The sequence below is a fragment of the Drosophila pseudoobscura genome, chromosome 3, assembly GCF_009870125.1.
Source record: "Drosophila pseudoobscura strain MV-25-SWS-2005 chromosome 3, UCI_Dpse_MV25, whole genome shotgun sequence".
NCBI classification, from domain to species: Eukaryota; Metazoa; Arthropoda; class Insecta; order Diptera; family Drosophilidae; genus Drosophila; species Drosophila pseudoobscura.
In genome coordinates this window covers 20,765,161-20,779,434 of record NC_046680.1, presented here as the reverse complement: position 1 = coordinate 20,779,434, position 14,274 = coordinate 20,765,161, and the positions used below count along the sequence as shown (strand labels likewise).

The following is a 14,274-nucleotide window of genomic DNA, read 5'->3' as shown; positions in this document are numbered from 1 at the left end:
CTGTGCTCTGATCAGGCACACACACAGCCCCTGGGATGGTGTACGTGCTGTGACCTTCAACTTCAATGGCCAGCAGTTGGCAGACCTTGTTAGCCAAGGGAGCTCTGTCTCTGTCTGTGTCTTTTACTGTATTTCTTTCGGCGGCACAATCGCGATCACTTTTGGTGATTGCAAAGAGAGGCAACGCCTCCGTCTACGACGTCATCAACGGCGCAGGCAAGCAACACGCAACTGACAGCGACAGCAAGACACCCCCAACAAAACAGAAAAACAACAAAACAACACGACAATAGACCCAGAGACAGGCTCAAATTTGTTGAACGTTGTCCGGACCACGCTCCAGTTCCCCAATCAGAGGGCGACAAGGGTTCTAGCCATCATTAAATTCGAAATAAAATAATGCGCCTGGGTCCCCCTGCCGTCCGGCTCTGTCACGCTTCCAGGTTCCAGGTTCCAGGTTAATAACTCTGTTGGCCGCCTGCTATCGTTGTCAACGCATCTCCGTCTGCCGTGCCGTCTCTCGTCCTGGTGCCTTACCAACTTATTGCTCTATTTTCGCAAATAGTTTTCGATTTCAGTTTCACTTTCTGGCTGCCCATTTGCTGCCCATCATGTTAACAAGGGAGCAACGCCAACTCCAGCTCCAGCTCCAGCTCCAATCCCATGCCATGCCATGCCATCCCATCCCATCAACTATGTAAACGAGCCCCAGAGGAGCGTCCATAAACAACTTAAACGAGCAGATATGTGTCTGGGCGTAGACGATTCTCCTGCGAGTGGGCAACGAGTGCTGCCAGTGGAGAGTCCTTGGAAAAGGCCTGAAAATGGTTCGATGGAATTGTTACCCAAAAAAGTACCCACCAAAGATGAGTAATACCCCGTCATCAGCGGCGGCTTATAGTCGATGGTGTGGCCCGCATGCCGAAGAACAGGTACTACATGAAAGCCCACACGGCTTCATCATTATGAAATATCGATACCCATATGTGTGACGTCAGAAGAGCAGCAGCAGCATCAGCAGCAGCAGCAGCAGGGGCAGGGGCAGGGGCACAAGCAAGGTCATCCCATGACATTGCCGCCAGTCAGCGGGAATTCCTGTAAAATAAAATGAAACAAAAAGCCAAGAACCGATTGCTACATTTTATGGCATATACATATATCGTATATTTATTGTGTTTTATTGCACTTGCGGTTGCCAAGTCGAGATCAGGTTGAGAGCTAGAGATCTCTCTGTTCTGGGTATCGATGGGTGTACAAATATTAAGGCGTTCTGGTTAGACTCGTTTTCGATTTCAGTTGCCTTTTTTTGTTTCGTTTCGGATTTTAAATGCATAACGGTAAATGTTAAATACTTAATGCAAATTCCCCGATACGAATCGAACCAGTTTACCAGTTGATAAATATTCGAATAGAGCTGAGCAAACACTCGAAGAGTAAACGTTTGTTGAACTCTCAAGATGCGTGTGGATGCTCGAACTCTGAACTTTGTAGTGGGAGCAGTCTATCGAACTGTTATCGAAAGCAACTCGTCCAAAGCCTGTTTCATATTTCTCGAAAAAAACTAGTTTAGTGCCAGAGAATTTAAAAACCACTAAGCGGCGAGCATAAAACTTAATAATTGTATTATTTTGGCAAATGTCCGAACCGGATACGGGGGTTGGGTAGAGAATAGAATAAATTGTTGTACATTATGTCATAATGCCAGCAGCAGGCAGGGGAAAAACAAGTTTCTGTGTCGGCTGTGTGTGTGCTTTTCAAATGATAATAAAAGTGAAACCGAAAAGTGAAATTGACACTAAGCAATCGATTACCCGATAATAATGATCGATTGGGCATTTATGCAAATTATCTTTTAGCTAAATGCAGCATAGTTTTGGTTAATTCAATTAACGTGTGGACGTTCCATTGCCGGCCCTAGGCGAAACGCCGAAACAATCATTGCCAGACAGCAGTTCTTTGTCTCAATTGTATGGTATTTTAAGCGCTTGTTTCACCGGCAAACCGTTTAGGCCAAGAGGATTTCGCTACTTGTTCGGGCCTACGAACGTTGTCGAGCAATTAACGTCGCTTCGAGTGAGAAGAAATCAATTAAACCATTCAGCAGAGACAGACCTCAAGACCACAAGCGGAAGTAAAAGTTTGCCAAAAATGCCGCTAACTGCATGAGAATCGAGCCATTTATGACAGGCCAAAACGGTTCGGTTCGGTTCGGTTTGGGTGGGTTAGAGCGCCATTAACATTGGATTCGCCAGATCTGTGCATGTCTCGAGTACATGTTCCATTAATCTTCCGCCACTCCGCGATTCCATTCACGAAGCTCGAATCAAATGCCAAAATGCTATACAGCGCACACCCGTTTTCAATTTTCTGCAAATTAACCAAATAGGAAATGCCACTAATTGCTGGGCAGCCAATACACTTTTGGCTGGATTCCTTTGTCTTTTCTTGCGATCACAGCCCCTATACCACGAATAGGGTATTGCCCACTTCGACTCGATCTCGTTTCTGGTTCAATTCCGAATGCCCACGCCCACCCGACCATCGATTTGCAGATCGATCTTCGCTTTTGCCCCTTCAACGCCACAGCAAAAGGAGTTGGACCAGGAGGCGTGGGTCTCTCTCACATATGGGTATTTGATTTTGTTTTTTGTTCATTTAATTATGCCATTAAAGAGCAGCAGATTAATAACAATTAAAGCGGCCACAGTGGCGCATTCATCAAACAGCTGGAACAAGTTTGGCCGATGATATGTTGGTGCCATCACAAAAGTAAAAATAAACACACTTTTATTTTCTACAAACTACACGCAGGGCGGGACTTGAAGAATTCATTTAAAACGAAGCTATCCCCAGCCAGGGGATAGAAACCAAGAGTTGGTAACCTTTCGGTTTCTTTCGGTGGTTCCATATGAACCATAAAGATTGATATCATTCCCCGATGCTGGATCCGTGCGTTAGTCTTTGACGTAAGCCCAGAGTCAGAGGCAGGGGCAGGGGCAGGGGCAGGGGCAGAAATATGCATAAAATTCAGAAAACAGGTTACAATAGAATTTTCGGCTGCCATAAAATAAAACTGATTGTCGCTGGTTTTCATATGTACGATCGTTTTGTATTGTATAAGATTGTGGCTGGCTGGCTGTCTGGCTCTCTGGATGATGGTTATTCAAGGACAGCCTGTTTGGGGGCCCACAGCATTTGCATACTCATATGGCGGCTTAGAGCGACTTACACACAGTACACATGTCTTTAGTTTGGCCAAGTATATGTTATAGATCAGATTTAGCTACCAGTATGCAGATTTGGCTTAGAACATGCTCATGAATCGAGAGAGAGAGAGAGAGAGTGTGTGTGGTGCGCCTGCACCATAAATCATCTGTCTATAAATAAGTCAAACTTAATGGAGGTCCCAGCCAAAGTCCCGATAACGCGCCACAATCACTCACCCATGTATTTATAGAGCTGCAATTTGAAATATGGTCAATGGCAGATGCCACTGGGAGTCCTCGACCGCAGGCCGGACAAATCCCTAACGCCAGAGCATCCTGGGCATATTTATCGCCTGCTACTTGTAATTGCCACAAATTGTATGACATTTTTATGCCCCTCTGTTGTTGGGGCATGAATAATTGATTTACACGGTGTTTGTGTATTTGCCCTGCCATGCAATAAATTTATATGGCATTCGAGCATATGGCCACAACGGTGGCAGTAGCAATCCTTATCGTTTTCGCTTTCTGGCCCCCAAGTGGGCACATTAATCAGAAGACCCCCGCCCCCGCGCCCCTATACAGATCAGTAGTACCAGAGTACCAGATCAGTATTGTAAGGCGGCGCCCACGCCAGAGCTCTGCCCCATGGGGGGATGCACTCTAATGACTTCGACTTGGAGCTTCCTTCTCTCTATTTGCATCTCTGTGTGGCAATGGCGGCGCATTTATAAATCATGCAAGCGGCAGTGGGGGCACCATATCGATGCCAATCGCAACACGCGTTGAAACTGCAATTAGCGCAATCTCTCGCCTTAATCTTAGAACATTAATTAGTTTATTTAAAGTGACTTGAAGTCGAGTGATGTTGATTTCAACTTTATTGCATAGACGACAGCTTAATTGCGGTAATTATGCATTAGCCCGCATTGGAATGATGTTTGATGTCACCCTGTCCCACGGCGCAGATGGCCTGATGACCTTCGTACTAGTTCTTGTTCAGTTACGGTATTTGTGGAACTAGTACGAGCCTCATTTTGTATCGATTACAAGTGCTGGGTAGTCCTTTTTTGAAAGAGAGAGCTACAGTCCAGTTCCAGCATTAATGAACTGACGAAATGGAACTAGTTCTAGCTTCAGTGGTCATCGATTACAACACTGGACAGGGGAGGACTTCCGATAGATGCCAAGAACAGTGCTGCCCCATAATCAATGTATATCGATTACATTGTTTGCCAGTGCTGCCTCCGTTGATATTTGTAACTATTATTCATAGTTTTTCCTTGCCTTTTTTACTTATAATTTATGTTAATTTCTGTAACTTCTTAATTTTACACTCGTCAGGGGCCTTCTGATCGAGTGCATTCAATTAAATGCGCTTCTACATTTGCTTTAATGGCATATTTAAAGCCGACATTTATTATAATTAAACTTACATCGCCGCCTGCAGACAGCCTTCTCCGATCCGACTGGACGGATGCTCATTCTGGGGCCGACTGTTTCTGCTTTCGGTTTCAGTTGCCACCGCACTGTGCTAATTTCGCCAGCAACTTGATTAATAAGCTGCCATAACGTGCTATCACAGAACAGCAGCCCCGCTACCGGGGCCATTCATCTTCTAGACAAAGAGCAGAGCCAGGTCCGGGCCAGAACGAGGCTTGGAGCCGCCTCCTCTTCCTTCGGTGCCTTCGGTGTCTTCGGTGCTGAGTGAGGTGCTGAAAACGAATTTCATTTGCTTCAACTTGGCCTTGAGCCATGAATTATGTCTGCAATTACTCTTCGGGTTGTCATGCCCCAGCACTGGGGAACTGGAGTGTCCGGGTGCTCCTTCTGGTTCTATTTCTAATGCCCGTGGGGGGCAGGGGAAGGGGCGGCAAGTAAAAGTGCAAGTTGCCAGTTACGATTATGGAACTGTGCCACTTGCTGCATGCCCTGTCTTCTTTCTAATGGGGAGACGGCGGAGCCCCCTGGCAGTTAATTACAGCTTGTTGGCCGTGTTGCAAGTCAGCGTGTTGCCGATGCAGATGATGATACCGATGCTGCAGTGGCGATGCTCCTACCTGCACCTTGGCACGTTGCAGCGTGTGAAATGAATGTTTGTTGTCAGAGCGTGGCGCATGTTGTTGATATCATCGAACAAGCCAGCCAGCCAGCCTGCCAGCCAGCAAGCCCCCCCAATTGTCGCTCTCCCTGATCGCGGATAACCATCGGATTTCAGCATTCTTTGTCCGTTGACATGTGAAAAACTCTTCGTCTGAGTCACCAACCATCTCCTCCGTTAAGCCAAGGCCAGGCCTAGCGCTGCTCTGGAACTAATTAATGCCAATTACCGCCGCAGAATTGGCCAGTCCGAGTTCTTAACATGATTGTTGCCGCCTCGGGCTAATTGAGTATAAAATTATGGCCAAAAGTGCCTTACATCGGGTGCCCAAATGTGTTTGCTCTACAGTTTCCCAGGCGCCAAGGCCCCCTTCGACACGCGGAAATCGCCGTCAGTTCAATTAACACTCCCCAAACGAGAGAATAAACCTCTTTCCCACCAATCGCAAACGACGGAGGTGTCTGTGCTACCGTTTCGATTTTAGATTTTTGTTTCGTATTTCGTATCGGAATCGTATCTCTTGCTGGGCGTTAAAAAGCTCTTAAATTGCATTGCGTACCGTGCATGCCAAAAAGCCAAACCTGTACCTGAAACCGAACAGCATTTTGTGAAATTACTGTCCGAAGGCCGTCGGAGCTGGTCTGACCTTTACTTTTGGTGTCTTTCCAGGCGGTGTCGTTGACATTTCTGGCGGCTGATCACTTTTCGTATCAACTTGTTGATGATTTAGTTTTAATTCGCGTTGCGTCACAGCTGAATCATAAGATAGTTCCGTTCTGCGAAGGATCGATGCTCGGCGCCCACCATGACGTATGCGCAATGCTTATCAATCATACGCCACTTCGGCCCACACCATTCACAGAGACCAAGAATTTGCCTCTCCTTTGCTTTGTGTGTGTGTGTGTGTGTGTGTGTGTGTCAGCACGAATTAACGATTGCGATTTAAATCGCACGATCATCCCGAGTTTTGGCTGTGGCTGCGCCATGCGGAAATTGTTTGTACAACATGGGCTAAAACAAAGGCGCCTCCGAACATCAACCAAAACAATTCATTATTAATTTTGTTATTGTTATTTCAGCGCCAAAAGAGCGACCAAGTAATTGAATCTTCGCCTAAGACCGCTTTTGGCTGCTTTTGGCCAAGTTTAAACAAACAGCGGCCAGAACGAAGAAGAGCAAATGTTTCTCCCCTTCCGATTAGCAAACTTCAGCCGAAATGCGGTGCGGCTGCTGCTGCTAATTTCTCAAGTCTCAAAATAAAACCAACAAAAAATGTTGGCCAAACGTTGCCCACCCCGTTTTCTCCCACTTGTGGCCCAAACGGTTTTCGGTTTTATTTTCGTGTGTATTTTTAATGTAGCAAGGTCGTTCGTTGGCCGTTCGTTCGGTCGCCGCAAAAGCTATTTGTAATGATTATTAAAACAACGACCCACCCGACTCCCCGGCTCTCCCCACCAGCCTATTACCCGAACATTCCCATTCACCTGGCCATTGTCTACTGTAGCCACAGCTGTTGCCATTTGCCGTTTGCTGTTTTGGCTTTAATTGAAATAACAAAAAACAGTAACAAGGCAGTGGCTGCAAAATTATACTGGATTACAACAGGGCCGGCCAGAGGGAGGCATTCTTGGGCAATTATTGCCACACATCGCAGCCTTTCGTTAGGTTTCATTTTGTCCAAGATCTAATGTGATTGAATACCCATGAACATTGACTCTGACAGCCGGACACTTGAGGAGTTCTATTTAAAGCCGCAATCCGTCGGCATTCCTTCGGTGTTAGCTCAGCGCCGACGACTACTGGCCAGCAATGCCAAGAAAACAACCAATTTGCCAGCATGATAATTGAGTTGTGAAAGGGAAATCCATCCACAATTTCGGATGGGTACGTACACACACTTTTGGGGTGCCGCCACACCCCCATGATTCACTGTGCTTCCATTTCAATTTTAGATTTTTAGCAAATTGCATTCGACTCGGGCCCACCATATAAGTAAAGTGCCATAAACGGATAAAAGTCTGGGCCTGAATTATGTCGCTCGTTGAGTTAATCAAAAGAAATCCCAAGCCAAATAAAGTAGCTTGAACGGAGGGGAAATACCCAGCGATACATCCGCCACGGGAGCGGCAGCGGCAGCGGCAAGGAAATCAATTCAAATCAAATCAGAACTAATTCACACGCTCAAAATGGTAAAATCAACACAAAAACCCAGAAAGGAAGGCTCTGTTGGGTTGTATAACTTAAAGATACCCTGGAAGATCAGATGAATATAGTCTTTCAATATGGTTGAAACATGTAAAAACATTTTCTTGGATTATCTTTAGAAACAAAAGTGATCTTTCGAGATAATATCTGTATGATATAATCCGATTTATTCTGACCTTTACTGTGGGGGAGAGAACAGTGCGTCATGCCGCTCTCCAGAGAGTGTAACTTCGCTGCTCGGCTGTCGACAAGCTTCTGAAAAGACCGAAAGCCAAGCTTCGGTTCGGCCCCAGCCTCGTCTTGCGCGGCAGCCTCGTGCCGCCTCGGCCGCTCTTCGGCTGTGGTGTGCGCGCTTTTTGGTGCTTTTCTGGGCTGTCTTGCGGCCTGGCACACCGTTACTTCGCCAGTTGAAACACACAGCTTGCGGCGAGCGGTTCTTGCGCGCGCTTCTACCACGCCTAACTCCCCAGCGAGCGACTTACTAACCATAAAACAGCAGAGCCTCAGCAGCCAGCAGCAGCAGCAGCAGACGACGACGCGTCTGAGTCGCGACAGCAGAGTTCTGAGAGTGCTGTGCAAATACAAAATATAAGAAAGAATATTAACAAAAGACAAAACCCCACGTATTATTTAAAGAGTGTAACGCAACACAAAAAAAAAGGAAAAGAAAATAAAACAATTGTGTGGAGAAACCTGGTCCGGTGATTGATTGGTGGTGTCTCTGGTTGGTGGGCGTTACGAGCCGAGTTCTGAATCAGACTCAAGAATCAAACCCCCCAGCACACAAGAACAAACAGTGAATATTCGGATACAAGCGCTACGACGGACATTGCGCATACGCCGCATTGCACATTGCAATCAGGGTGAGTAGGCGAGAGAGACAGAGATCTCTTCCAGGGGCGACCTTGGCATTTGGCTAAATTGATTTAGTCGCTAATTGAAACGAATGCAGCATGCTCGATCGGCCAGAGAAGATCATTTGATGGGCAGTCAATGTGCTCAGGCATTTGTAATTAGCATTCGGCTGTGTCTTATAAATAAACATGGCTTCTATCAGTGTCTCAGTGTCTGCGTGTGTGTATCAGTGTATGTGCTAAACGCCAAAGGCCATAGCCAGCTGTCCATGAGTGTGAAATAAAAGCTAAAGAGAATATATATCATATACTATATACTGAAGTATATAAAAGTGAGCATATCTGGCAGAGCACCATGTATTTGCATGTTTTACAAAATTACAAAATCAAGTTCGTTGCCTGAGTCTTTTGTTCGGGCGGCACAAAAGGTTCTGTGGACATGGAATAGAAATAGAAACTAAGCCGCATGCAACAGCACCACTCATTTAAGTCTGTGGAAAACAGTTCAAGCAACAGCCTTCATCGCGGCCCAGTCACTTTTGTGGGGGGAAAACCAGTTGTGGCCCGCAATGCGTGTGCTTAATTTACACGCAGATTAGCATTTGCATTAATATAATTTCATATCTTTATTAACCGAAAAATGTCAGCTCAGCCGCAGCCTCAGCCGCAGCCTCAGCCCCAGCTTCGAAGTCGAAGAGCTCCTGCCTTGGACAGAATTTATGAGCGATACAATCGCGGCTCTCGGCTTCGCCCGAAACACTTGATGCATACAAAGTTCCCCAAAACTAAAGGAAAAAAAAAGATATAAGAGATATAAGATTCGCTATAAAATTGCCCTGTCGGTTCGCGCTACACGTCATGTGATTTGTATCTGCTGAGTGTTCTACCCTTTTGGCCAACTATCGGCCAAATCTTGGGGGGGGTCTTTGGCCTATGCGCCGTTTGGGGCTTTGTTGTTGAATCATAGCATCTGCCAGAGTTCCATCGAGAATGGGGAGCGAAGCGAAAGACTTATTTGCATGCCAAATGAAAGCTTAATTAGGCCACCAAAAGACACAACACATTTGTTTAGCCTGGCTCTGATGGCCTACATTTGATGGCTGCTTGGGCTGCGGGCTCGGGCTCGGGCCAATGTCTTCTCATTTGTCTAGACCGCTGTTAAGTCTTTTGCCCCTGAATTATGTCCACGCCACGCACAGATCGCCGCAGATCGGCTGTGCTAGAATTTTACACTCAATTATCCACGCAATTGTTAATTATGCGTTTGATTGTGCCAGCGACGGCTCTATTTCAATTTGAAACCGAAATTAATGAAGTCTAATTAAGAGCGAAAAACTCGTACTGCGGGGCGGCCTTTGTTGAAGTGGTTATGCGTCTTTTCCTGCTCTTTAATTATATTTATATACAAAACCGAATACCGAACGAATGCATTGTGCCTGGGCTGGCACATTGATTGGCAGAAATCAGTCTGAAGAGTTTTCATTTCTATGATGTAATTCGGGGCTGGAGTGATTGTTGAATCTTTGGTCTGCCTTTGCTCTTTGGTGAATCACAAAACATGGCCAAATGCCAGCTGGCAACTGTCAATTATCCACTGCCAACTGCAGTTGAAGCCAACGAATTAGCATAGCCAAATTGTAGTCGCACTCGAATCGATGACTAATTGAAGCTCAAGATCCATAACGAGGCACTTTTAATTAACCGAATCTACCCCCGTCATCTGGCTCCATCTCTTGGCATCTCTTCTAATTCCCTTATTCCACATAATATTGTTTTAGGCACTATTTTATGCGATGTTCAAGAACGTTGTGTGGCCCGGGCACTTGCTTGGGCCTAAGAATAGACCGGCCATCGAGCCCCGAAACGTGCCTGGCCACGTACAAAGAGATTTTTGCAAGTAATTTGAACATTAAAAACAATGTCGGAGCTGTATAATAATAATCACTCAATAGCAACAGCAAAAGCGGAAGTCAAAGGCGATGTTGAAGCCACACGAAAGTGCTGTGCAACAACTCTTTTTCTCTCTCTGTCTCTGTCTCTGTTTTTGGGTTTTTTGTTTTTGTGATTTATTTTTGTGTCTTTGACGCCTTCCTGGCACGAAATACTTTGGTGAGAATTGCAAATTCTCAGCGGGCAATGGTAGAGAAATAAGTGAAAATATTATGAAAGCCGTGGCGGCAAGTGAAAATCGGAATTTATAATTTTCGTGTGCCGATTTTTCAACCGCAAAAAAGGTGCCCCAGGCAGCTGGCACTGCCACTGCTGTTGCCAGTGTTGTTGTTTCAGCCGCTGATGTTGACGGTGATGCAATCCGCTCGACATGCACATCAAGTGACAGAGCAGACATTGCGCATACGCCGCATTGTGCAGAGTGCAAAAAAAAACTCCCGCCCCACACAGATGAAAGCCAAGTCGCGCCACGGAGGGCGTAACCAAGTGGAGTGGTGCATCTGCAAAACAAGAATTGGAGCACAAGACTGCAGCAAGTTAATACAGGGCTTCAGACAGATGTTTTTGATCGAACTTTAGCTCAAAGACAGGAGAGCATAAAATCCAGATTAATCCAGTACACTCTATAGGGCATATGCCTACTATATAAATATAAATATAAATAAACAGACCCCCCGATGGTTATGACACTTACACGTGCCCCGTCTGGCCCTGGGTGCGTGTGTTTCCCACTTGAGTTTCCATGATGTTGCGTGCCCTCCCATACATCATCATTGTCTTCTCATTCTGCTTCATTGTGATCATCATGTAGTGCAGCAACAATATGTAATTTTTGCTTCTTTTTTTTATCGCCATGGTCTCGTGGAGAAGACTCTGCGGACGAGGAGGTGGCAAAGTGCCAACTCATAAATATGTAAGCCGCAGACGCCACTGTTTTTGTTGTTAATGTTGTTGTTGTTGTTGTTGTTGTTGTTGTTGTGTTTGCAACAATTGAACAAACACCCCCTCAACACCCGCACGACAGACATTGTGCAAACAATTCAGAGATCGCTTTTTGTACGGGAGTACGCGCGCTCTTTTTTGTTTTTCTTTCATTTAAATCATTGTGCCATTAAAAGGCGATCTCGCATCCATCGCTGGCAGTTGAAACGAAAATTTTAAATTTTTAATATAATTTTTTTGGATTTTGCTTCAAACAGTCAACAGACTTCCAGTTAATGCAAACAAAAGTAAGAGCAAAATATTGCTCCCGAGCGATGATAAATGCCAAAAATTAAACCCGTTCCAGCCGGACATGTAACGAGCGTTCAGATCCGTTCAGATCTGTTCAGATAATGCGTTCGGTTCGGTTCAGCACTTTCAAGGTTGGGGCGTCAAGAACTTGCAGAAACACACAAACAGAAAGGCAAAAACCAGACCAGACCAGGCTGCAATTGGGTGCGGGTCTCCGGTTGACAAGTCGGACACCGACACGCGCTAAGCTCTGAAAGGCCCCCAAAATGCATCTATGGTAAGAGCACTTATATGTATGTATGTATGTATGTACCTATATATGTAGTGTGGCACATGCCAGAGCCAGAGCCAGGGCCCGAGTTGCGCAATTGCAGTGAGCGCCATGATTCATAGGCCCCCAATTAGCTCCAGTCGCACCGCAAGTAAGCCGCTTAGCGAGCACAGACAAAGGAGTTGCTGCTGCTGGTGCCAGCTGCCAAAAGACTTCCTTCTGCGCCACGGCCTTGGGCGTACTGGTGCCCCGTTCGTTCTACGATACGCGTCGCATCCGCACGCACAGAACAGTTTCAGCGCTGCTGCTGCTAAAAATACCCGCCAACGACCTTGGGGCGGCTCCGCTCCGCCTTACATAATTAATTGCAATCGGGTTATGGGGACTGCGGAAAGGCACGATCTGAACGGAGGGGGGATCAACGGTTCGATTGATGCACTTACGAGAGGGAGAGAGGCTCCCTTTCCAATGGATTACAGGGTATGGATTCATAACTAAGCAAGTAAACATTCTCCCGCTCGAATACAACATACCCTTGATCTCCGGGAGTACCGTGTGTGATCAGCGGATAAGATAAATCATTTTTGGGCATGTTAAAAGAAGCTTTAATTGTTAAATGCAGTTTACGCTTTTGCTCGAACCAAAAGGCCAGCTAGATAATTAAATTTCATGCCCCCCTACCCCATCACTCTGTCTTCCTCTGTCTTCCTCTGTGGCTGTTGCTGTGGTGGCTCTTCTCTGGCGGTTGAATGCGATCATCGCCAAAAAATTAACATCACGTTCGGCATACAAAAAGATTTTATATACTTATTAGCAAAATCCAGCCACCAGCAGCAGCAGCAGCAAAAATGAAGTTCTCTGGTGGATGGGGAAACGGGATGAAAAGAACGAAATGTTATGCGTATATATTATACAATATACATAATACAGTCGAAGCGGACGACCGCTGCTTGGCATTTCGACCCATTGACGTAGGAAACCCGAAAACTTAATCACATCATTCGAAAATAGCCGATGAAACAGACAGAACTGAATGATACTCGTACGGCCTTTGGGGTTTCTACTCGCTCTACTCCATGAGGCGAAGAGGTCAAAATCGTGGCTCGGCAATGATATATTTGAGAATCATTAGCCACTCACTGAGTCATGAATGAAAGTGGAGGAGCCAAATGGGCGGACGATGGCCGATTCCTGAGGCATTCCAAGGGTTAGGCCACAATAGCTGCCCGCACAAATGAATGTGAGAACTTGGATTTGGCACAGTTTTTTCCATCTCCATTTCAGCTCCATCTCAATTCAAGATTCAATATTTCCCATCTATTGTAGTGCAGAAACTAGAACAAAGATTTTTCAATATCCCATACACGTCGGGGCTTGTGGGCGTGTCTACATTGGCTTACAGAATATTATTCGCCATAAATCTAAACTTTGGCCAGAACACAAAACAGACCACAGACGGAGAAAACCAGTTGTGTTTTTTGGAAATTTCGCTCTGGCCAAAACGGATCTTCGATCGCTAAGTTCTTTGGAGACAGCCAAGTGCGTGACATTTATCAGGTTTTATGGCCACTCTGTCCGTTAATTAAAGAACCAACGCCAACGCAGTCGACGAGCAGGGCAAATAGAAAGCCAAAGCCAAGAAGGGGTCGGCGGCTTCAATGGACTCGGATTGGGATTGGGATCTCGCTAATCTTTGATTCCGAATGCCAAACGGGAACGGGACAATCGTTAAACCCAAGCCTGCAGTTCTGGGTAATTGAGAAAACATTTCAATTGGGCCACGGCACGACGCTCTGGTATTGGATCTGCATTAGAAAATGCAATGCGTGTCGTGCCCTTAATTTGACCACGCTCAGAAATGTCGCATCTAAGATGCGGCATGGAAATGGGAATGGGAAGTCGTGGAGTTTTTTTAAGGGGTTCATCGATACAGCTTAATGGGCAATGGAACTGGAATCTGTTCCAGGCCAAGACTCACTTTCATTGCCAGTCGATGTGTGTGACACACATTTATTGGTAAATCGCATGAAGCAACAATTAATGCCAATCACGTGTCCGGCCGCCACTACACCTGACGGACGGGCCCACAGCACGGTAGAGCACTACTGGATTTTGTCACAAAACGTTGGCAATGGTGCGACGCATAAACAAATCAGTTTGACTTTGAAGAAAACCCCAAATGGCCAATTGAAATGCCATGCAAGTGGCTCTGACCTGACAGGCAAACGAAGAAGAAGAAACCAATTCAAAAATGCAAAACCAACTGTCCAACAAAGTGTTTAACAACAATCAAGGCATTGTCAAGGCATCGGCACTGGGTGTGGGGATCGGGACTCAATTCAATTAGAGGCGGTGACATTGGTGATTCGATCAATCAGAGTCGACTCGGATCGGCCAAAGGAGTAGTGTTGTAGTGCTGTAGTGTTGTAGTGTTGTACCCAAGCGCCGATTGTT

General features: G+C 46.0%; 1 protein-coding gene across 2 annotated transcripts in view; it reads left to right on the top strand.

Moving 5' to 3' along the window:
- The window catches only part of reb (rebuf), a 52,185-nt gene that overhangs the window by 35,664 nt on the left and 2,247 nt on the right, over positions 1-14,274 (top strand). The window contains exon 1 of one of the 2 annotated variants that reach the window (XM_015185156.2): positions 7,885-8,375. The exons of the other annotated variant lie outside the window; for it this stretch is intronic. The gene's annotated coding sequence lies outside the window, so the exon portion shown is untranslated. Of the gene's footprint in view, positions 1-7,884; positions 8,376-14,274 lie in introns of those variants that run through there. 2 annotated transcript variants of the gene reach the window in all.